The sequence below is a fragment of the Macaca nemestrina genome, chromosome 16, assembly GCF_043159975.1.
Source record: "Macaca nemestrina isolate mMacNem1 chromosome 16, mMacNem.hap1, whole genome shotgun sequence".
NCBI classification, from domain to species: Eukaryota; Metazoa; Chordata; class Mammalia; order Primates; family Cercopithecidae; genus Macaca; species Macaca nemestrina.
This window is the reverse complement of record NC_092140.1, coordinates 70,461,733-70,487,004: the sequence shown is the minus strand read 5'-3', so window position 1 is coordinate 70,487,004 and position 25,272 is coordinate 70,461,733. Positions and strand designations below refer to the sequence as shown.

Below are 25,272 nucleotides of genomic sequence, written 5' to 3'. Positions count from 1 at the left end.
CCGGCACTCCCCAGTGAGATGAACCCAGTACCTCAGTTGAAAATGCAGAAATCACCGGTCTTCTGTGTCGCTCGCGCTGGGAGTTGGAGACTGGAGCTGTTCCTATTCGGCCATCTTGCCATAAATCGCCCTAGCACTTCTTGATATCACTTTTAAAAAAGTAAAAGAAGGGAAAATGAAAGAAAGAAACCTGCAATTTATGATATTTTGCATGTAAATTGAAAAAACTACTTAGGTCCTTTCTGAATTCTTATGACAAAGAATCTTATGATAGATGCTTATGACAAAGTATCTATCTTAACTGGTAAATTTTTGTCGAAATACCTATTATCATTTTATTAAAAAACTAGTTGACAACAATTAAAAATTCAACTTTAACACCGCAATATTGTATTCATATACTCAAAAAGTTAGATAAATTATCTGAATATTAATTTTGGGTTTAATATTATACAACTTCATGACTCAGATTACATATTTAAATATTTTATATTTTACTGCATTTTTATCTTATTTATAAAAAGCTATTCATCCATTAGAGCTTCTATCTTCTGGCACTAGTAACTACTTTTTACAATGATAAAATACAAAAATGCAATTTAAAATTTATCTTTAAGATTGATAATTACATTCCAGATTCTAACTTATGGTAAAACTATGGTCCAAATCCCATCTTACATTCGCACATCAGAATTCATATATTTAACAAAAAGGTAAATAAATTGCTGGATATCCTGAGCATTATATCATTTTGGGGAACTGCAATAGTCATTGACTGGTCAGTATTTGTATATGTTTGTGGTTGTATTGGATGCTTTTCTTGAAGAACTAGAACATACAATTTAGAGAGGTAAATCAGAATTAATTCATTTTCTAAAATACAGAAAATGTGTGCTCATTAATTTCCTTTTTTTCTTTTTCAAGGAAAATAGCATTTAAAATTAAAATTGCTTTATGAATTGCTTAAAATATCTCAGAAAAAATAATAGCATCAAATTTAGTTAGTTTCAAATTATCTGTGGAGGGTGTTAATATAAAGCAAGATGGAATTTTCATTTGCAGTGAAGTACGCATCTATCAAAGTGAATTAACTTTTCATCTAAACAAGTACCCTTTAATCAATGGTGTTTTCTGAACATCTGTCCAAGTTGGCTTGTTATACATGAGTTTTATCCCTGCCTACAGTTGAGATTGCAAGCTCATAAAAAAAAAAAAGAAAAAAGTGCTGTGGCTATATTTCAGATGCTGCTTTTTCTAGGCTCAGTCTGCCAGACTCCCTTTGCTTTAATCTCACTTATTGTAGGTTGGTTCTGCCTTCGTATTTGTCTCAAGCTCTTTGGCTCAACATGATTGTTAAAGGTTTGACTTATTTTAGCTTACCTCACATGTAAATCCTTCCTCTGTGCTCACAATCTGCCCTGTCTTTTTGGACAGTGATTATTCATTTGTTACACAGATACTTATTACTGATAGTATTGCATCCACACTGGAAATGCAATAACGCTTAATCTCAAAGAGCTTAAAGACCATATGGAAAAAAAGAAATGTAAATAAAAAAATAGAAGTTCGCATAGAATCTTTTGGAGCAGAAAGGGCATTTGACTACCCAAGGTCCTATATAAATTATAATTTATCTATATCCTTCTATGCTTATCCTATAGAAAATATGGCCCAATCAGCAATCTGTAATCTTGGTAAAACTATTGCAACACTTCTTTTTTGGTGGTTCAGTTGGATTTAAGGAAAGCATACTGCAGATAAATACATTCTTCTGACCAAATATCCTTTTATTTTTCTATTTTATTTGTTTTTTAAAAAATAGGTTTAATAAACAAGGCTTTACCAGTCAGTAGTATAATTCTCTTTCTGGTAAGTCATCTGCTGATCTGAAAGGATCATGCTGAGAAATGCCATTTCTTTCTCATTCACTACTGTATTCGTATGCTTCACAAAATGTCTGGCACTAAAATACTTAATATGTATGTTTTTCATGTCAACAAATAACTAAATTAATGAATAAATTAACAGAAGTTTGACTTTACCTTAGAATAGCCACATCTCCAGTTCTAATGCATCACACACACACACACACACAGACACAGACACAAACACACACACACTAGAGATCACTGATCATCAATTTAGGTAAGTACATTTTCATGGTTTTTACTAATTACTATTTGATGTTGCCCCTCAAAACTTCTGAAATGGGTAAGGGAGATGTAATCACTTAATTAATTTAAAGACAGGGTCACATGTACTATTTTATGGCTGATTTGATTCGCTTATCATATTATTGAAAGCTTGAGAAAATCACAATGTTACCTCAGACATAGTGTGATGGGTGAATTCATCAATTTGCAAACAAAAATAATAGACATATTTTCCTTTATGGGCACAGGACTTTCTTAGCACATGGATGCATGAAAAATCAATACAAATAATATATCATCTTCAAATACCAAATACCACAGTCTCTAAAGAATATCTGTTCCTGAAATGCTTTTGCTGCATCAAGAAAAATAAGAATGTTTATTAAAGATGAATACAAGCAATCATGACCAGTTTGGTTATATAGATGATTTGAGACTTCATGTGCAGTGAAAGATAGAGTAATAGATGATGCAGAATCGTCCTGAGGTAATAGAGAACCAAGAAGACAGAGACCAAAGGTAATATGGAGAGGTGAACTTAAAGTTAAATACACAAAAATAAATATGAAGAAAAAGAAAGAAGCTTTAAGGAGGACCACTGGACTAAAAGTGCTGTGATGGAGTATATCTAAATTTTGAAAGAAAATGAGAGCCTTTTTGACTTCAAGAGAGATGACAGTCTATATGGACAGAATTATTTCCCTAAGGTTTTGGGAATGGTCATGTGACAATAAACCTCCTGATGGGCAATCCTTCCCACTTGAGTTTCGAGTCCACATGTTCTGATTCTGGACAGCAAAGTGAAAAGTAGAAAGTGATGCTATTTTCTTTTTAAAATTTGTTGTGCTCACCTACTTAACTTTTCTGGAATAATACCATGTACTGTGACCTATTATTTGCGGTAGCAATGTCACTAAAATATTTTAAACATCATCATTGTTGTTTTTGCTTGGGAGACATTTTTATTTATAGGAATTAAAACATTCTATACCTCAAAATCATTACCAAGGCTTTTAAAGTTTCCCTTGGGCTCTCTAAATATTTTCCGTGTGGGAATAGTGCTGTAATAGTCTTTAAAATATTAGAAAAGGCACTTGTGAGGCTAGAGAAAGTAACTGAGCTAGGAAGTGCTGTGTGAGAAATATCAGTTTCACTGAAAGATCTAGACTGCAGACCTTGTAGAATGGGCCCAGAGTCTACCTTTTATCAATTGAAACTCTCAAGCTTTGTTGTTACTGACATTCAAACATGTCAATTATCTTCCTGATCCTAGCTTTGCTCACCATTAAAATGAAAATAATGATATTCAACTTATGGTTATGAAAAAGCTGTTTTTATTTATTTATTTATTTATTTTTATTATACTTTAAGTTCTAGGGTACATGTGTATAACGTGCAGGTTTGTTACATGTGTATACCTGTGCTCCATCAGTGACAGACTGGATTAAGAAAATGTGGCACATATACACCATGGAATACTATGCAGCCATAAAAAAGGATGAGTTTGTGTCCTTTGTAGGGACATGGATGCAGCTGGAAACCATCATTCTCAGAAAAAGCTGTTTTAAAAACAGTATATGGTAAGCAGACAATACATTCATCTTGTCCCTTGATTCACAATGAAGGATTGATATTTTAATTTTTTTTTTTCATTTTATATGATGATAGCTAAGAAACCTCTATTGAATAATGTGTATGCCAGAATATTATTAGTTGGAGAGATAAAGGCATTCAGAGTAAAGAGAAAGGCATTGAGAAATTGATATAAATCTAAGGAAATGATGCAATAAAAGGACTTAGGCGTATGAGGGGAACTTAAGAAAATGTAATCATTGGAAAAGGAGAAGCAAGTATGGTAACAGGAAGAGTCAAAGGAAATGAAAGAACTCATTGCCCATCAGGAGGTTTACTGTCATATGACCATTCCCAAAACCTTAGGGAAATAATTCTGTTTATATAGACTAATCTCTCTTGAAGTCAAACATTTCAAAATTTAGAAATATTCCATCACAGCGCTTTTTAGTCCTCTGGTCCTCCCTAAAACTTCTTTCTTTTTCTACATGTTTATTTTTGTATATTTAACTTTAAGTTCACCTCTCCACTTTACCTTTGATCTTGTCTTGTTGGTTCTCTTAAACATGAAACTCTTTATGAAATTCTTAATAAAGGCACAGCTTATTTTTAGTATTCACCGCCCTACATTTCTCAGTAAAATAGTTTTATAGCTCAAAAATTATAAATTTAAAAATTCATTGTCATATTATCCGAAAACTAAATATTTTACTTTTTAAAATAAAAAAATAAAAATGCAGCTATAATTTAAAATAAACAGACAAAAATAGGCTTTTTTTAAAAAAACAATTTGCATTTATTTTGTATACCTGTCAAATGTATTCCTTAACAGGAGGCCCCTTCTGCAGCACCAAGCAACGTTTCATGTGGAGGTAATTTCTGCAGATGCTCTAGCTGTCAGGACTGCTTTTAAAAGTTGTTTTTAGGGTGTCATTCGCAGGCATTAACTTATGTTGTGATATTTTCTGCACGTTGACCTCACAACCTGCTTGATATGCAGAACACTTTGGTCTGTCTTCAGAATTTGTTGCTTAAGAATGACCTTGTCTCATGTCCTCTCACTTCACACAGTGTTGGAATGGTATGTGCATTATTCTTGTTGATAGGCTTTCTGAATTTCTTGATAGGCTCTCTGAATTTGGATGCTCAGTTTTTCTTTTTCTTTTTTTTTTTTTTTAGTAGAGGTCAGTCTTCACCAATGGTGAATTACTGAGCGCACTGACACACGTTCTCAAGAGCAGCGACTGTATTTAAACGTGTATGTTCATTTGAATTAGAGGAACTGCCTCATTTTTGATGAAAATGTGCAATTGAGTTTTACTAATAAGATTTATGACTATCCTGTATGAAGAAGGAAAAAGAGCCACTTCAAACTCATATTCTAGTCATTTTTATAAACAAACACTTGGCTTTCTTAAGGAAAATTGTATACAATGTTTACCAAAATTCTAATTACAAAAATAGATCAAATTTATAAAAGCTATGCCATATGCACAAAAAGGTAAAGATATTAAAAAATATGAAAGAAAATTTCACCTTTTACCTATTATAATAAATTTAAATGCCATACAAATAGACTCAAGCAAGTAAAGACAAAATGTAACTTAGTCCATTTAGAGATTAGTCCTGCCTCTGTGGGCAGTGGGCAGATCTAAGAAATCACATAGCATCGAGAGAATACATGTATTTGCTGAGAATCTTTATTTATGTATATTAGATAGTTATACTTTTATTTCATTATGTTGCTTAGTAATGACAAATGATAAGACACAATTTCTCCTCTTAAGAAACTTTTTATATCAAATTATGTTAAATTAAAAATACCATAATCTTCTTAATCTTTAAAGAGATGATCATTTTAGGGGGTTTTTTAAGTGTATGTTTGGCTGGAAATATAAGTCTAAACATGATTATTTAGAGATTTTGTCATGACTGTAGTTTCATAAATACTTACATTACATTTCAATGTATTGCATGTAATATATTACATTTCAGTGTATTTCAGCATTGGAATAAACTCTAAAATGCCATTTTCACTCTTTCAAAATCAGGTTAAACAAAGAGAAATCCAGTTTCAGAGCAGGAAGAAGAATACTTATTGTGTTCAGGTTACATAAATCATGAATCGCTCAGTAGATATTCTGTGTCCCTATTTTATGTCATTCTCTAAATAAGCTATCTTAACCATTTTTTTTAACCTGTTCTTACAACACTGCATCTTATATCACAGAGGCTATATTGTTAATTGGAGTTTCCTGGATCACAGTGTATAGGCATCCCTAAAGTAACCTGTACCACTCTTTATTTTAGTGAGTAGTCTGCATTCTGTTTTGTTTTTTTTTTATTAAAAGCATCTAATTAAAATAAAATAATTTTAAATGCATATATTTAACTGGAAATTCAGGACTGGTTCAAAAATTGAGAATTTAAGAAAAACTTACCACAACGGTACCTTTAGTCCCCAAAGTATTATTAGTGGACTACTTTCCAAAACAGTTATTTGTGCAATGTTTTCAAATAAAAAATAACATTAACAATAAATAAGTGATAAGAAAAACAAACAAGCTAAGCAAACTGAAAACTGAGCTCACAGGGAGAACTGCAACTCCAAATACTGGAGAAAGAGACAAACATTGCTAAGGTCAGCTTACCTGGAGCAGAACCTGTCATGTTTGTAAATTTGTGGAAATACTAAAATGGTAAGTTTGACCAATGGTGAAGTCTAATTATCTAAGTAAGAAAGAGTTTCCTAAGATCATGGACTGAGGTGTGTCTCATACACTGTCATGTGTTTCCCCTCCAGGAACTACACCATGTTCTCATGAAGAGCCAAGAAAAAAATGCCTTATGTCTTCAGCAAGGGGAGGGAAAAATGTAACCATTTTGAAATAATAGAGTGAACTATTTATAGCAAAAACCTACCCTCTGGAAAATGACGTTACCAAAGCTTATAATAGAAGGATCATTATGCAACTCCAGCCTTCATCTTCCTATTTCACCTAAAGGGGAAAGGGAAAAGCAAAACAAAGAAAAGTGTAATTAATAGAAAAAAAGTTACAAGCATGGTCTATGTGAATTCAAACGTACTAATAATTATCATAGTTATACGTAGTCTGAATTCACTAATAAAAGACACAGCCACAGTGATTTTAAAAAATAAAAGACACAACTATATGCTAATGTAAAGACACAAATTTAAAGCAAAAGAGTGAAGAAAGATATGACAAAGTAACAATAGTTTTTTGTTTTTAATAAAAAAAGCTGGCGTAGCTATCAGAATTTCAGATAAATTATACATGACAACAAGAAAATTATTAGTGTCAAGAGAAGCATTACCTAATGATAAGGGAACTAATTCTCTAAGATGGCATAACAATCTTTAATATATATAAATTAACATTAGGTCATCAAAACACATGAGGCAAAAACTTAACAGAAATGCAAGGTGAAACAGGAAGATCCATTATTATAGCTGAAATATTAAACACATTTTTTTTGGTAAATGAAGATCAAATAGGCAAAACTCAGTAAGTATGTAATTAACCTGAATAGTACTATCACCTACTCCATCCAACAATAACCAAATAAGACGTTCTTCTCATGCTCACATAAAACATTCACTGAGAATCTCATCTGGGTCATAAAATATACCTTACCAAATCTAAGGTCATAGAAAATATATGAAGTATGGCTGGTTACAGTGGAATTAAACTAGGAGTAAATAACAAAATGGTAGATACACAATCACAAAATATTTGATGATGAAATAACAGTTCTATATAACACATAGTCAAAACATAAGATGAATTATAATAATTGATTAAAACTAAAAATATATGTTATGAAAATTTGTGTGATGCCACTAAATAATTAAACCATATATATATTTATATATTATAAAAGTAGAAGAATATGAAATTGATAATCTAAATTGGTGCCTTAAAGCACTAGTGAAATAAATAAAATTTAAGCAAAAAGTAGGGAGAAGAGATTTATAATAGAATGTACAGCTACCATAAATTAAATTAAAACCTAGAAAACACTAGAGAACATCAATGAAACTAAAACCTGTTTCTTTAGAAAGATCAATAAACCTGACATACCACCAGCCAGACTGAAAAAGAAAAGTGAAAGATAAGAGAACCAACAAATTACCAATAAAAAATTGAAAAATGGGTCACCTTTACTAATCTCCATGAATATTAATAAGATAATAAAGAATTGTACTGAACAACTCTATACCTACAAATTGAAAGATTACTATTTTTTTCTTTTTTGAGAGAACAGAATCTTGCTATGTTACCCAGGCTGGTCTCAAACTCCTGAGCTCAAACTATCCTCACACTTCTGTCGCCCTAAGTTCTAGGATATCAGGCATGAAACACCATGCCTGGCTCAAATTTAATAATTTTGATGAAATTGAGAGCTACATTAAAGGAAATATATTGCCAAAACTCACATACAAGTACTACCAATCTTACTAGGCCTGCCATGTTAATTACACTGAAACAATAATTTAAAACCTACCAAAAATAAATCACCAAACCCAGATAATTTCACCAGTAAATTCTATAAAACTATTAAAGAGAAAATAGAAACTCTCTCCAAACTATACCAGAAAATACAAGCAGAGGAAATACTTCCTCACTAACCCTATAAAGCCAACAATACCTTAATATGAAAAACAGAAAAATACATTGAAAGGAAACTATCGACCAATGTTTCTAATGAACATAAATGCAAAAATCTTCAAGAATATATTAGCTAACTGAATCAAAAATATTTCAAAAGAATCACACACCATGGCCATGGAGATTCCTTCTAGGTATGCAAGGTTGATTTGATATTTGAAAATCAATTTGTATAATTCAACTGATAAAAGAGTAAACACGAAAAAGCTATGTTGTTACATCAAGTCGAGAAAAAGTATTTAACAAAATCCAACATGGGAACAGTGTTCAGAAATCTAATAATAGAGAAGTTGATAAAAATATACAAGAAACTTGCAGGTAACATCATACTTAATGGTGTGAAACTAGACTATCCTAAAATCAGGAACAACAAAAAAGATGTCCCCCTCACTAACCACTATTCAATATTGTACCAAAATTCCAATAAGACAATATAGAAAAACAGTGTATGGGTAGGAAAGAAAGAATTACAACTGTCCTTTCCATGGATGACATGATCACCTGTGTAGAAAATCTCTCAAAACTGACAAAACCTCCTGCCCAAAGACATGTAAACAATAGCAAAGGAAAGAATAAAAGTCCTCTGGAACCAATAAGCAATTACAGCAAAGTTGTAGGACACAGGGTTAGTACACAATAGCCTATTGATTTTCTGTGCACCAGCGATGAACCATTGGAATTTGAAATAAAAAATATAGCACTATTCATGATGGCACCATAAAAGGGAAATACTTAGAAGTAATTCTAACCAAATACGCACAAGATCTAAACGTGGAAAACTACGAAACTCTGGTAAAAGAAACTAAATATTTACATAAATGGAGGCATATTTTGTGACATGGGAAAAAATTCAACATATTTAGGATGCATACTCTTCCTATATTTATCAACATAAGTCAAAATTCAAGTAAGCATTTTATTAATATTGACAAAATGTTTCTAAAGTTTGTGTGGAAAGGCAAAAGATCTAGAATAGCCAACACAATGACGGAAAAGAACAAAGTTAGAATACTTTGTTCTTTGGGGAATTAGAACACTCCCCAAGTTCAAAACTTTCTGTAAAGCTATAATATTCACGATAATGTTTTATTAATAAAAGACACATTTAAAAAAGAATAGTTGGTTTCGTGCCTTTTTTTTCCCCACAAGATGGCAGATTAGAGGCTTTTAGTGTGCCTTAGCCACTTGAAAATAGCAAGATATACATAAAGATTAAGTCCATAAGCATTTCAAGAAGGAAAGCAGGAATCCACCAGAATCATGGACCCTCCAAATCCCTGATAAGAGAATGTGGGCAAACAGCCCACATGGTGGGATCTGGCTGATAAAAGTGAGTGAAGCCCCAGTACATGAGAGAAGCAGAGAGTCCCCCTCTGTTACTCACCTTTCCTCTGGGGCTGCTCTAGGAAGAGCGCTTTGTTTCTCCTAAGCCCTTCAGCTAACTTGGGGAACGACTTGGAGACACTGAGAAGGAAAGTAATGGGAAAAGCTGCAGAAATTTTCCCCGACCCAGGACCGAGAAGGACACCATTTTTAATCCAGGTGCATATAAGGTAAGTTGTAAGTTGTTATTTGGTTACATGGCAGCATAAACACCAAGGCATTTTATTCTTAAGTCTGAGATTGGAGCACTTGCTTTAGAGCAAGGTAGGGAACACTAAAGTAAGAAATGTACAAAGTACCTCAACAATAGGCACTGGGATTGTGCTGTCCCCCATCACAAGACTGAGGTAGGAGGAAAGCTACTACAACTGTGGCTTCTAGGGGATGACTTGTAGCCAAGGCCAGCATGGTGAGTTGGAACCAGTCTGTATGTGTTATTGCTGGGTGGCCCAGTCTGCTTACCTAGATTGTAGAACAACAGGACTCTTGGTGCTTCCTGCCCTGGCAGAACTCCCAAAATTCAAAGCACCCCCATGCCTGAATCAACAGCCAGAGTCACCCCACCTTTCCTGTGCATGGATCCTGGTGAAAGGGGGCCCTCTCCACTTCATGTCTAGTCATATCCCTAAGCATCTGGGGTATCCCTTCTCCTGGATTAGGAGTTTAGGCTGCCTCCCCATCTCCATGCAGAAATCTTGGGGCCAAGGAGATTTCCCAGCTCCATATCTAGTCACATCTTTGGGTGTTTGGTGACCGCTCACTGGGTTCTGCCTCTGCTCTCTACCTGTGCCTGCCATCAGGGGACCTGTAGGCAGGGCCACCCAGTCCAGATTTTCCTATCTTGCACCCACCACACTCTGGGGCTGAGCAGAAAGCTTAGACAACTGTGTGACATATGGCTCAGCCCATTGCCTGAGACAATAGAGAGCTTCTGCCAGTAAATAAGGAATAAGTGAACACTTAGCTGTGTTGGCCTTAGCTGACTCTTACCCATAATCATTATCTACTGGCTTGTAGGTAAAACCACACAGTCCAATATAAAATCTGCTGACATAGTATATAGGGCTATAGAAACAAAGCCAAAAGACCCTCTCCAACATTCTCTAGAATTGCATCTGCTAGGGAGGGAGGAAAGAGGAAAGGGGAAACAATAATATTATAGAGACAGAAAGAAAATGAAAAAAAGTCCTATTCACATAAAAATAATTACAAATAGTAGAAGTGTCAGCATCTCCAGATGAGAAGGGACCAGCACAAAAATTCCGGCACATGAAAAATATAAATGTACTGACATGGCTGAAGAATTACATTAACTTTCCAGCAAAGGTACCTAGCCAAAATGGAAACTCAGAAATGACAGATAAAAAATTTAAAGGATGGATTGCAAGGAAGGTCAAGAAGATCCCAAACAAGGTTCAATGTAAACACCAATAAACTTCTGAAGTAATTCAGGAAATGAAGAAAGAGTTAACTATTATTTTTAAAAAATCTATAGACCTTCTGGAATTGAAAACTTCAGTTAAGAAATTTCAAAATACAATTGAGTATTTTATCAATACATTTCATCAAACAGAAGAAAGAATTTCAGAGCTTGAAGACAAGTCTTTCAAACTAACTCAGTCAGACAAAAATAAAGAAAAACTAATTTTTGAAAATAAACAAAGTATTTGAGAAATATGGAATTTTATAAATAAACCTAATATATGAGTTATTACATTCCTGAGAGAGATGGAAAAACTAAAGACACCCTTCAAAACACATTTGAGTGAACAATTCAAGAAAATTGCCTTAATCTTGCTAGAGAGGTAGACATAGAGATATAAGAAATTTAGAGAACACTTCCAAAATATAATACAATATTAGCATCATCAATGCCTGTGGACACACCTGACTGCCCAAGTCAAAAAAATAAATAAATAAAGGCAGCTAGAGAAAAAAGTCAAATCATGTACAAGGGAACTCCATTAGGCTAACACCAGACTTCTCAGCAGAAATTTTACAAGCCAAAAGAGATTAGCAGCCTATTTTCAGCATTCTTAAAGAAAAGAAGTTCCAGCCAAGAATTCAATATCATTCCAAACAAAGCTTTGTAAGTGAAGGAAATATAAAATCTTTTCCAGACAACCAAGTGCTAAGGGAACTTGTTACCACCTTTATAAGACATATTAAGAGAGTGATAAATATAGAAATGAAAGAATGATGCCTACCACCACAAAACACACTTAAGCATATAGCCTAGAAACCCCAGAAAGTAACCACACAATAGAAACTACAAAACAACCAGCTAACTACATCATAATAGGATTGAAATCTCATGTATCAATATATCCTTGAATGTAAATGGTCTAGAAGTTCCACCTAAAATTCACAGAATGGCAAGCTGGATAAAAAACAAGACCCATTTTTTGCTGTCTTCAAGAGGTCACTATTCTTACATCTAATAAAACAGATGTTAACCAATAATATTAAAATGGACAAAGGGCATTATGTAATGATAGAAGGTTCAATTCAACAATAAGTCTTAACTATGCTGAATATATACACACCCAACAACTAAGCAATATGCTCATAAAACAAGTTCTTCTATACCTATGAAAGACTTAGCCACCCAATAACAGTGTGGTCTTCAATAACCTACTGACAAGATTATACAGATCATCAAGGCGGAAAACTGATGAAAAATCTCTGGATTTGAATTTGATACTTGACCTAATAAACATTTAAGAATACTCCAAACATCAACTAACCGTAGAATATGTATTATTCTCATCTGCTCACATAGTATATTCCAGTATAGATCACATTCTCAGTCATAAAGCAAGTTTCAATAAATTTATAAAAAACGAAAATTATACTAACCATACTGTCTGATTACAGTGGAGTAAAACTAAAAGTCAATACCAAGAAGATCTCTTAAATCACACAATTCAAAAGATTTAGTTTTATCTTTTTTGTTTGTTTGTTTTTGCTTTAATTTTTTGAGGATGTTTCTATGTTCTTAGCACTATTGGCCTATAGGTTTTCTTTGACATTGTGTCTTTGCCAGATTTTAGTGTCAGGATGATGCTAGCTTCACGAGTTATGGAACACTCCCATCTTCCTTGATCTTTTGAAATAGTTTTAGTAGAAGTTGTAGTATAATTGGTACAAGCTCTTTGTTTTACATCTGGTAAAATTCAACTGTGAGTTCATCTGTTCCAAGGCCTTGTTGGTTAGTAGGTTTTTATTACTGATTCAATTTTGGAAGTAGATACTGGTCTGTTCAAGGTTTCAATTTCTTTCTCGTTTAATTTTAAGTAAATGTGTTTTGTGAGAAATTTGTCCATTTTCTCCAGGTCTTCTAATTTGCATGCATAGAAGTATTCATAATAGTCTTTTAGAATTTTTTGTATTTCTGTGGTATCAGTGTTAAAGTTATCTTTGTTGTTTCAGATTGTTCTTGTTTTGATCTTCTGTTGCTTTTCTTTGTTAATCTAGCTAGCAGTTATTGATCTTGTTTGTCCTTTATAAAGGCAAACTTATAGATTCATTAATTCTTTATATAAATTTTAGTTTTCAATTTCATTCACTTGTGCTCTGATATTAGTTATTTCTTTTATTCTGCTAACCTTTAGGGTAGTTTTCTTTTGTTTTTCTAGTCCTTCTAGGCATGATGTTAGATTGTTACTTCTAGACTTTTTAAATTTTTGATGTAGGCATTTATCTCTATAAACTCCTCCTAACACTGCTTTTGTTATATCCTATAGATTTTGGTATGATGTATTTGCTTTAATTTATTTCAAAGAATTTTTTGATTTCTACCTTAATTTTGTGGCTTACCCAAAAGTCATTCAGGAGCCAGTTATTTAATTTCCATGTAATTGTGTGATTTGAGGGATCTTCTTGGTATTGATTTTTAGTTTTATTCCACTGTAATCAGAGAGTATGGTTAGTATAATTTTAAATGTTTTATAAATGTATTGAAACGTGCTTTATGACTGCTGGAAGCATTCTTCTTGAGAACTGGAACAAGGCAAGGATTTTACTCATACCACTTCTATTCAACATGGTACTGGAAGTCCTAGCCAGAGCAATCAGGAAAGAGAAAGAAGTAAAAGGCAGCCACAAAGGAAAAGAAGTTGAACTAACTATCTGGTTGCCACTGTGATGCTATACCTAGAAAACACTAAAGACTCTGCCAATAGGCTTCAGGAACTGATCAATGACTTTAGTAAAGTTTCAGAATACAAAAATCAATTTACAAAAATTAGTAGCATTTATATCACCAATGATGTTTAAGATGAGAGTAATATCAAGAAAATAAGTACATTTACAATAGACACACCCACACAAAATCCCAGGAATACATCTTACTAAGGAGGTAAAAGATCTCTACAAGGAGAACTACTAAACACTGCTAAAAGAAAACATAGATGACATAAGTGATTTAAAAGGCATTCTATATTCATAGATAGGAATAATCAATATTGTTGAAATGTCCATACTTCCTAAAGCAATCTGTAGATTCAATGCTATTTCTAGCAAACTGCCAAATACGTTTTCACAGAATTACCATAAAACCTATTCTAAAACTTACACAGAACCAAAAAGATCCTCAATAACCAAAGAAATCCTAAGCAAAATAAATAAAATCAGAAGCATCACATTACTCAACTTTATACTGTCAGGTTACAGTAAACAAAACATCATGGTACTATTACAAAAACAGACACAGAGACTAATGGAACATAAAAGATGCGTTAGTTCATTTTCATACTGCTATAAAGAACTGCGCAAGATTGGGTAGTTTATAAAGGAAAGAGTTTTAATTGACTCACAGTTCAGCATCACTGGGGAGACTTCAGGAAACCTACAATCATGTCAAAGGTAAAGGGGATGCAAGCTGCCTTCTTTGCAAGACAGCAGGAAGGAGAAGTGCAGACCCAAGGAGGAAGAGCCCCTTATAAAACCATCAAATCTCATGAGAACTCACTCACTATCATGAGAGCAGCATGGGGGAAACTGCCCCCATAATTCAATGACCTCCACCAGGTCTCTCCCTTGACATTTGGGGATTATGGGGATTATGAAGTTTATAATTCAAGATGAAATTTGGGTGGGGACTCAAAGCATAACCATATCATTATGCCCCTTGCCATTCCCAAATCTCATGTCCTCACATTTCAAAACACAATCATGCCTTTCCAACAGTCTCCCAAAGTCTTAGCTCACTCCAGCATTAACCAAAAGTCCAAGTCCAAACTCTCATCTGAGACAAGACAAGACTCTTCCACCTATATGCCTGTTAAATCAAAAGCAAGATAGTCATATCCTAGATACAATGGAGGTACAGGCATTAGGTAAATACACTTATTCCAAATGGAAGAAATTGGACAAAATGAAGGAGCTACATGCCCTAGGCAAGTCCAAAGTACAGCAGGGCAGTCAAATCTTGAGGCTTCAAAATAATCTACTTTGACTCCATGTCTCACATCCAGGTCATAATGATGCAAGAAGTGGGCTTCTATGGCCTTGAGCAGCTCTTTCCCTGTGGCTTTGCAGGGTACATTCTGCCTCCCACTGGCTCTCACAGGCTGGTACTGAGTATCTGAAACTTTTTCAGGTGCACAGTGCCAGCTGCCAGTGGGTCTACTACTCTGGGGTCTGGAGGATTTTGGCCCTCTTTTTACAGCTCCAGTAGGCAGTTTCCAGCAAGAATTCTGTGCAGAGGCATCTACCCTACATTTCCCTTTCTCACTACTCTAGCAGAGATTCTCCAGGAGGGCTCAACCCCTGCAGCTGACTTCTTTCTGGACATCCAGTTGTTTCCATATATTCTCTGAAATCTAGGTAGAGGAGGTTCCTAAATCTCAATTCTTGACTTCTGTGCACCTGCACGCTCAATGCAATGTGTAAGCCACCAAAGCCTGGGGCTCCTTCCCCTGATGCAACAGCCTGAGTTGTATGTTGGCCACTTTTAGCCACTGCTGGGACACAGTGCACCAAGTCCTGAGACCACACAAAGGAACAAGGCCCTGAGTCCTGCCCATGAAACCATTTTATGCTCCTAGGCCTCTGGATTTGTGATGGAAGGGACCACCATGAAGACCTCTGGCATGTCCTGGAGACATTTTACCCATGGTCTTTGTGATTAACATTTTGCTGCTCATTACTTAGGCAATTTTTTGCAGCCTGCTTGAATTTCTCCTCAGAAAATAGGGTTCTCTTTTGTATCAAACTATCAGTCTGCAAAATTTCAAAATTTTTATGCTGTTTCCCTTTTAATAAATTTGAATTCCAAATCATCTTTTCTGAATGCATAAAACTGAATGCTTTTGAGAAAACCCAAGTCAAATTCTGAATGCTTTGCTGCTTACAAATCTCTTCTCCCAGATACCCTAAATTATCTTTATCAAGTTCAAATTTCTGCAGATCTCTATGAAGCTGCCAGTCTATTTGCTAAAGCATAACAAGAATCGCCCTTGCTCCAGTTTCCAACAGGTTCCTTATCTCCATCTGAGACCACTTCAGCCTGGACTTCATTGTCCATATCACTATCAGTATTTTGGTCAAAGCCATTCAACAAGTCTCTAGGAAGTTCCAAACTTTTCCATACCTTTCTGTTTTCTTCTGAGCCCTCCAAACTATTCCTGCCTCTTCCTGTTACCCAGTTCCAAAGTTGCTTCCACAAATTCCAGTATCTCTATAGCAGTACCTCATTCTCTGTGGCACTAATTTACTGTATTAGTCAATTTTCATACTGCTATAAAGAACTACCTGAGATTGGGCATTTTATAAACGAAAGGGATTTAAATGACTCACAGTTCACCATGACTGGAGAGACCTCAGGAAACTTAAAATTATGGCAGAAAATGAAGGGGAAACAAGGCACTTTCTTCACAAAGTGGCCGGAAGGAGAAGTGTCACCTTAATATGGTTTGACTGTGTCCCCACCCAAATCTCATCTTAAATTCTTATGTGTTGTGGGAGTGACTCAGTGGGAGATAATTGAATCATGGGGGTGGGTCCTTCCTGTGCTGTTCTTGTGATAATGAATAAGTTTCATGAGATCTGATGGTTTTAAAAATGGGAGTTTCCCTGAACAAGCTCTCTTTCTTTTTGACTGCTGTAATTCATGTAAGACATGATTTTCTCCTCTTTGTCTTCCACCATGATTGTGAGGTTTCCCCAGACACATGGAACTGTAAGTCCATTAAACCTCCTTCTTTTGTAAATTGCCCAGTTTTGAGTATGTCATGAAAATGGGCTAGTACATGTTTGAAGTGGGAAGAGACCCTTATAAGGCCATCAGGTCTCATGAAAACTCATGAGCTTCTTTTAGTTTAATTAGAAGCAAAAGAAACTATCAGCAAACAACCTACAGAATGAGGGAACATATTCACAAACTACTTCTGATAAAGGTCTAATATCTAGAATCTATAAGAAAGTTCAACCATTGAAGAAGCCAAAAACTAATAACTCCTTTAAAATGTGGGCAAAATACATGAACAGACACATCAAAAGGAGACATACATACAGCCAACAAACATATGAAAAAATGTCCTACATCACTAACCATCAGCAAAATGTTAATCAAAGCCACAAGAGATATTTTATACCAGTCAGTGACTATTATTAAAAAGTTAAAAAACAATATATGTTGACAAGGTTGAAGAGAAAATAGAACACTTCTTCACTGTTTTGAGGAAAGTTAATTAGTTCAGCCACTGTGGAAATAGTTAGAAGATTTCTCAAATAACTTAGAACTCCCATTGGACTCAGTAATCCTGTTACTGGGTATATATTCAAAAAACATTCTATTAAAAAGACACATGTACTCGTATGTTCATCATAGCCCTATTCACATGAAATCAACCTCACTGTCCATTGATTGTAACGAACATGTGATACAAATAGACCATGAAATACTACACACTCATAAAAAAGAAAAAACTCACATCTTTTACAGCAAAAGGAATATAGCTGGAGGCTATTATCCTAAACGAATTGATGCAGGAAGAGAAACTAAATACCATATGTTCTTATTCATAAGCGGGGGAGCTAAACATTGGGTACTCATGGCTACAAAGACAGCAATAAGAGACACTCTACTACTAAAGTGTGGATGGGGAAAGTGGGGCAAGGGTTGTAACATTACCTGTTAGACACTATAATCTGAAGACCTCTGTGATGGGATCAATTGTACCCCAAACCTCAGCATCACACCATCTGACCATGTAACAAACCTGCACCTGTACTCTCTGAATTTGAAATAAAAGTTGAAATTTAAAAAAATTGAAACAAGAAAGAAAAACCGAAGAGCATGGATAGTCCAGAAATAGACTCACAAAAAAGACAGGCAATTGACCTTGACAAAGAGGCAATGACAAATCAAAGATAAATGATATCTTTTTCAATTAAAGATGTGAGGACAATTTGATGTCCATGGGCAAAAAAATAAATCTACACACAGATCTTATACACTTCACTATAGTTAAAATGGATCATAGATCTAGATGTAGAATGCAAAATTATAAACTTCTATAAGAAAACATAGGAGGAAATCTTCGTGAACTCTGATTGGTTATGAGTTTTTAGACATAATGCCAAAACCGATTCTGTGATAAAATAAATAAAAAACAAGGTAAGTTAGAATGTCTTAGAATTTAAAAACTTTTAATCTGTGAAAGATGCTATTAAAATAGTGGAATGAGAAGTTACAGACAGGAAGCAAATATTTTAAAAAGACATAAGTGATAAAGAACTTGTGTACGATATATACAAAGAATACTTAAAACTTAGCACTCAAAATGACCCAATTAAAAAAAAAATGTATAATCTATCTGAACAGACACATCAACAAAGAAAAAAAAAATAGACAAATTCCAGTTGAAGGAGATTCTAAACAAATCTGACCAATACTTCTCAAAGCTGTCAATGTCATCTAAGGAAAGTCTGAGTAATTGAGGAGCCTAAAGAAACATGATGGGTAAGTGTAATGGGATATGTTAGATGGGATGTTGCGACAGAAAAATATGTTGGGTAAAAAATTCCAAAAGTTGGTGGGGAGGGGGGAACTAAGGAAAACTTCATGAAGTATAGATTTATATTAATGATAATGTATTAATATTTATTCATCAATTGTCAATAAAAGTTCCATACTCATGTGGGGTGTCCGTAACAGGTATCCCTGTGTGAGGGGATAGATGTGAACTCTCTGTACTATATTCTCAATTTTTCTGAAAATCTAAAATTCTTCTAAAAATAAGTTATTAAATAACTACAATTTGATAGCACAACAAGGTAACTATAGTTAGCAATAATTTATTATACATTTTAGAATAACTGAGGGGAGTGTTTGTAACACAAGTAAATGATGAATACTTGAGGTGATGAATACCCAATTTACCCCGATATGATCATTACACATTATACACCTGTATTAAAATATCTTATGTACCCCATAAATATAGACATCTACTATGTACCCATAAAAATTACAAATTAAAAATAATTGGTAGGGAGGGGCCAAAATGGCTAAGTAGAAGCAGCTTCAGTCTGTGGCTCCCACTGAGAAGAACATAAATGATGAGTGAATTCTGCATGGTCAACTGATGCAGTTTCTCTCATTGGAACTGACTAAGTGGTTGGTGCTACCCACAGAGAGCTAGTAAAAGCAGGGTGGTGCAATGGCCCACGTGGGAGCTGTACAAGGCAATGGGTGCTCCCTCCCCTAGCCAAAAGAGGTGGTGAGGGATTGTGGTACCCACTGGAATAGGAGGCTTTTTCCACAGACCTTTGCAATCCACAGATCAGGAGATTCTCTCATGAGCCTACAACATAAGGGCCTTGGGTTCTGAGCACAAAGATAACTATGCAGACTTAGGGAGGCCTCTGGTTTCGGCGACGGCTGGGGCAGACACTGAGTTGCAGAGTTTTTGCATGCTCTGGCTCTCGGAACTCCTGTGAGGCAGGAGATGTTTCCATTTTCATAGGAAGGGGGCTGAAACCAGAGAGCCAAGCAGCCTTGCTCAGCCGGTCCCGTTCACATGGAACCCCACAAGCTAAGACTCACTGGCTTGAAATCCCCACTGGCCAGCACAGCAGCCTGGAGACTGCCTAAGACCACAGAGTTCCCTTGGGGAGGGGTGACCGCCAGGCAGCGACCACCATTACTGCAGCTTCAGTCGTTGGTTTTCCCCTGTCACTGCCAGGGAGACTGGGCAGTTTGGACCAGGAGGAATTCCCCATAGCACAGCACAGAAGCTGTGGCAGATCGGGGTGAGACTGCTTCTGTGGGTGGGACCTGGATCCATCCCTCCTCACTGGGCAGGGCCTCCCTGCTGGGAATTTCGGCAACTCCAGCCAGGGGTTTACAGACAGAATTGTGATCAAATTGGGATGGAGCACCTGCGGGGAGGGGCAGCCATCGTCTTAGGTTCAGGGGGCTTAGTTTTCCCTTCCTGAGAGCTCTGAGGAGTCTGGGCAATATGGACAAAGGAGAGTCCCCCCAGCTCTGCACACCTGCTCTGCCAAGGGGCAACCAGACTGCTTCTTAAAGTGGGTCCCTGATCCCCTGCCCCCTGACTGGGTGAGACCTCCCAACAGGGATTACCAGAAACCTCATACAGGAGAGTTCCGGCTGCCATCATGTCAGTGCTCCTTTGCCACAAAGGTTTCAGAGGAAGAAGCAGAAAGCCGCCTTTGCCGTTCTGCAGACTCCACTGGTGTTATCTCCAAGAGCAGGAAAGATTCAGTGGAATAAGGTCTGGAGCGGACCTGCAGCAAACCACAGCTGACCTGAAGAAGAGAGGCCTGACCATTAAAAGAAAAACAAATAAACAGAAAGCAACAACAAAAACAACATCCACTCAAAAGACCTCACAAACACCCTATCCAAAGGTCAGCAGCCTCAAAGATCAAGGGTAGATAAATCCAAAAAGATGAGGAAAAATCAACACAAAAATGCTGAAAATTCCAAAAGCTAGAGTGGCCTCTTTTCCACCAAACTATTGTAACACATCATCAGCAAGGGCACGGCACTGGGCTGAGGCTGAGATGGATGAACTGACAGAAGTAGGCTTCAGAAAGTGGATACTAACAAATTTCATTGAAGTAAACGATTATGTTCTAATCCAATGCAAAGAATCTATCTAATGAGATTCTTTGCAATGTGCAAATATTTGCACATTATTGCAACACATACCTATTTACATCTCCTCTTTGATGTTTATTAAATATATATAGGACATAAATGAGCTATTATGGGGTTGATACTTTTAGAGAGACAAGTCCCAAGTCCCTCAAAGGAAGTACATTGGAATTTTTGAGATTCTGGATGCCAAAGTCATATTGCCTTATTTTGAATCCCCACTTCATTTTTTATTACTCAGAAAATACTTATTACTAGGAAAATTTCCTTTCTCCATTTTGGTTTTCTCATTTGTAAAATGTTTAAAATAAGATAACCTAACATAGGATGAGTGTGGTGGCTCATGCCTATAATCCCAGCACTTTGGGAGGCCAAGGTGGGCAGATCACCTGAGGTCAGGAGTTCAAGACCAGCCTGACCAACATGGAGAAACCCCGCTTCTACTAAAAGTACAAAATTAGCCAGGTGTGGTGGCACATGCCTGTAATCCCAGCTACTCAGAAGGCTGAGGCAGGAGAATAGCTTGAACTCAGGAGGAAGAGGTCGTGGTGAGCCGAGATAGCGCCATTGCACTCCAGCCTAGGCAACAAGAGGGAAACTCCATCTCAATAAAAAAATAAATAACCTAACGTAAACAATTATCTCAACCTATAAGGTTGTTGAGATAACCACTTGAAGTAATACATACAACATATGTAAAATAGTTTCCAGTACATAGTGCTGAATAAGTATTAGTTGTTGTTGAAGACAAAGACCTTGATTCAGTCGTATATACCAGTACCTGGCAATGTTTGACTTATAGTATGTGTTGACTCTATGTTGTTTGAAAGAATAAGTGCACAAGTTTTAGCTCATTATTGAATGAATAAATACACATTATTCCAACACTCTTGTAGAAGAATTACAATGTCAAAAGCCTGAATTCTTAAAAAGTAAAATATATTGTGTCTTTTTATTGATGAAGATTTAAAATATCTTGACCCTTTACTGCTTTTTGTCTCTAAATAAATCCACATCACATCTCAACTGAAAAAAGATACAGGCAACCTCTCCGGAAAATTTTATGAATGGTGACATTTATGTAAATCTCGCTAATTTAAACAAATATAAGCTATAGGATCCACTACATTTTTTGTTAACCTCACAAATAATTTAGACACTAAATATGTGTGCATGTTTCTGAAGACTGAACATTGTTATCATCTCTAGTAATATTATGTTTTCACAAGTTAAGTAAGTGCTACCCATTCGTGTCTTCTAAGTAAATCTGATCAACCTGAAGAATTACAAGGATATCCTCATCACCTGAATATGAGGATAAAAAAATTGATTTATTTAAAAGGAAAATAAACAAGTTTAAATTTTGTATAATAATCTGCTAATGTTATCAGCAATAGTAAATGTCAATTCATTTTTATTGAAATTGTGTAAATATCCAGAAAGAACACATGTGGCTAATTTGTCTTGTGTCATACTTCAGAAAAGCCTTCAAATTCATCTATATGCACAGCCTTCACGTATTTTGCATCCATATACAAGAGATCCACTCTTTCTGCTTTTGTCTATTGCTAACTGAAAAACTACATAATAGATAATTTCTCAGATCAGCCGATACATTGTTTTTAAGTTAAATTCTCTTTTGAGCGAAAAAATATTGACAAGAAATAAATGAAATTGTATGGTTTGGCTAAGTAATCTGACAAATGGAGATTTTCAACCCAGGACTATATTTTAAATTAGGATAGTGTATTTGTGTCTCCAAAGAGAGGATTATTGCTTAGAATTAAGCAAAACAGGTCAGTTATAAAAGAAAGATGGAGAAAATGAGTGAATGAGTTTGAGGGAAAGTGTAGTCCTTCTTTTGTTGGTGGGACTCAAGATGACAGAGGTCAGTTAGGGTGAAGCTAATTACTATACAATCATTCAATCATGTAACCGTAAATGAGCCAATCTAACAAACAAGAAAGAGCAGTACTGTTCTAGGTAGAAAAGAGGTTCAAATTGTGTGAATAGTGATAACATTGTTCCTGAATATAAATTTATTCTCAGCTGGGCTTTTGTCTGGAAATAATATGGCATCAGAATGAAGAAGAGGATTTTGCTTTCTGATGGGCAAGAATAGATGATATATCAGGGAAGCATCCAAGAGAACAGGAACTAGTGGAATGTTTTTTTGGCTTACTGGAGAAATAGAAGGCTAGGACAGAGAGACAAAGAAATTCTGTACTAGAAAGGTAAACAGGGAATGCAAGTTCATATGCAAATAAGCATAGCAGATGAGTGATATACAAATTCAAATAGAATCCTAGAAAATAACCTCCAAAGAAACATGAATTCAAAATCATATAATTTATTTCAGTTTTTAAAAATTATATCTTTAAGTTTTTGAATATAACTTTTTTTTTTTCCAATTAAGAGTATATTTAGGCTGGGTGTGGTGGCTCACGCCTGTAATCCCAGCACTTTGGGAGGCTGAGGCAGGTGGGTGGATCACTTGAGGTCAGGAGTTCGAGACCAGCCTGACCAAAATGGTGAAACCCCATCTCTACTAAAATCACAAAACTTAGCAGGACATGGTGGCAGACACCTGTAATCTCAGCTACTTGGGAGGCTGAGGCAGGATAATCTCTAGAACCTGGGAGGCAGAGGTTGCAGAGAGCCAAGATCATGCCACTGCACTACAGCCTAGGCAACAGAGTGAGACTCCATCTCAAAATAAATAAATAAATAAAAATAAAAATAAAAAGACTATATTTGCCAAAGGTCTTAGAGAGTCTGAAGGATTGTGTTGCTGAGGCCCAACTAAAGTGATTTAAACAAGTGAGGGTGTTTATTTCTGTCATAAAAATAAGTCCTGAGTAAAACAGTACAGAACTAATCAAGTGGTTCATTGAAGATGTAGGCAACCTAGCCTCCTTCTTTAATTCCTATGCTTTCATTTGTGTCTACTTTTGTCTTCTACATTACTACATACCTGCTGCTTCTCCAGGCCTTCTGTTTAATTTTTATTCACAAAGAAAGAGGGACAAAGTCCATTTAGTCAAATAATTTGGTGTTTTTATTCATGAAAGTATACCCTGCTTTATGCACTTTTGCACATAACTCTTTGGCCCAAACTGAGTAACATGGTCGCCATTAATTGCAAGAGTAGATAGGATTGTGGTGGGCCACGTTTTAAAATGGCTCCTCAGAGCCCCACCTTCTGGTGTACAAGCCAAGTGATCTATCAACTCCTCCCCACTGTGTGGGCAGGATCTGGGAAAATTATTCTCCTGATAGTTTTTGTTTGTTTGTTTGTTTTTTGAGATGGAGTCTTGCTCTGTCACCCAGGCTGGAGTGCAGTGGCACGATCTCAACTCACTGCAATTTACACCTCTCAGGTTCAAGCAATTCTCCTGCCTCATCTTCCCAAGTAACTGAGATTATAGGCATGTGTCATCACACCTGGCTAATTTTTGTATTTTTAGTAGAGACAGGGTTTCACCATGTTGGCCAGGTTGGTCTTGAACTCCTGACCTCAGTTGTTCCACTGCCTCCCAAAGTGCTAGGATTACAGGCGTGAGCCACCAGACTCAGCCTTGATTGCTTTCTTATGTACCTGACTGAAGAAGGGCTTTCCAGCTGGCTATGAAGAAGTAAACTGCTGTGGTGGGAGAGGACTTAAGGGTGACATCTGGGAGCTGAGCGTGACATCCAACCAGAAGCTAGCAATAGATGGAGAAGCTCAGTCCTATAACCACAGAAAACTGAGTTTTGCAGATAAATGAGCTTGAAAGAGGATACCCAGCCTCAGATAAGAATGCAGCCTAGCCAACTTCTAGATTTTAGCATTATGACATTTGTAGTAGAGAACATAGCTGTGCTTTGCCCAGGTTTCTAACTTACAGAAATAGGGAGATAGTACACGGTGTCGCTTTCATCCGCTAAGTGTGTGGTTATTTGTTATGCAGCAATAGATTACTAATACAGGAATGTATTACTTTAACTGGATACTTTGCTGATCCAAGCAAAATTGCTTGATGAGAAGTAGAAAGTAATAGATACTGGGAAGCAAGGAAGCACCTGTATCTAAAAGGTTTTGTACATTTGGTTGTCCCATGTCCCATTCATAAGTGCTAAACCAAATCACTAGCCAGTGTTGGAATTTTTGTTTGGATTTTTAAGAGTTACTTACTGACATTTGAGACTGTGTCCTGTTTTTTCTCTTCATTTTTTCTGTTTTTTTGTTTTTTTTTTCTCTCTTACTGGCTGGGTGTGGTGGCTCTTGCCTATAATCCCAGCACTTTGGGAGGCTGACACAGGCAGGCAGCTTGAGCTCAGAGGTTCAAGACCAGGCTGGGAA

At 35.8% G+C, this 25,272-nt stretch overlaps 1 long non-coding RNA gene across 1 annotated transcript; it reads right to left on the bottom strand.

Moving 5' to 3' along the window:
- On the bottom strand, positions 1–25,231 carry LOC105485591 (uncharacterized). The gene is made up of 5 exons (XR_989699.3): positions 25,105–25,231; positions 20,408–20,578; positions 6,648–6,724; positions 4,535–5,066; positions 1–149 (listed from the first exon to the last, which is right to left on the bottom strand). It is a non-coding gene; the product is annotated as an uncharacterized lncRNA (long non-coding RNA).
- Positions 25,232–25,272: the final 41 nt, after the last annotated feature.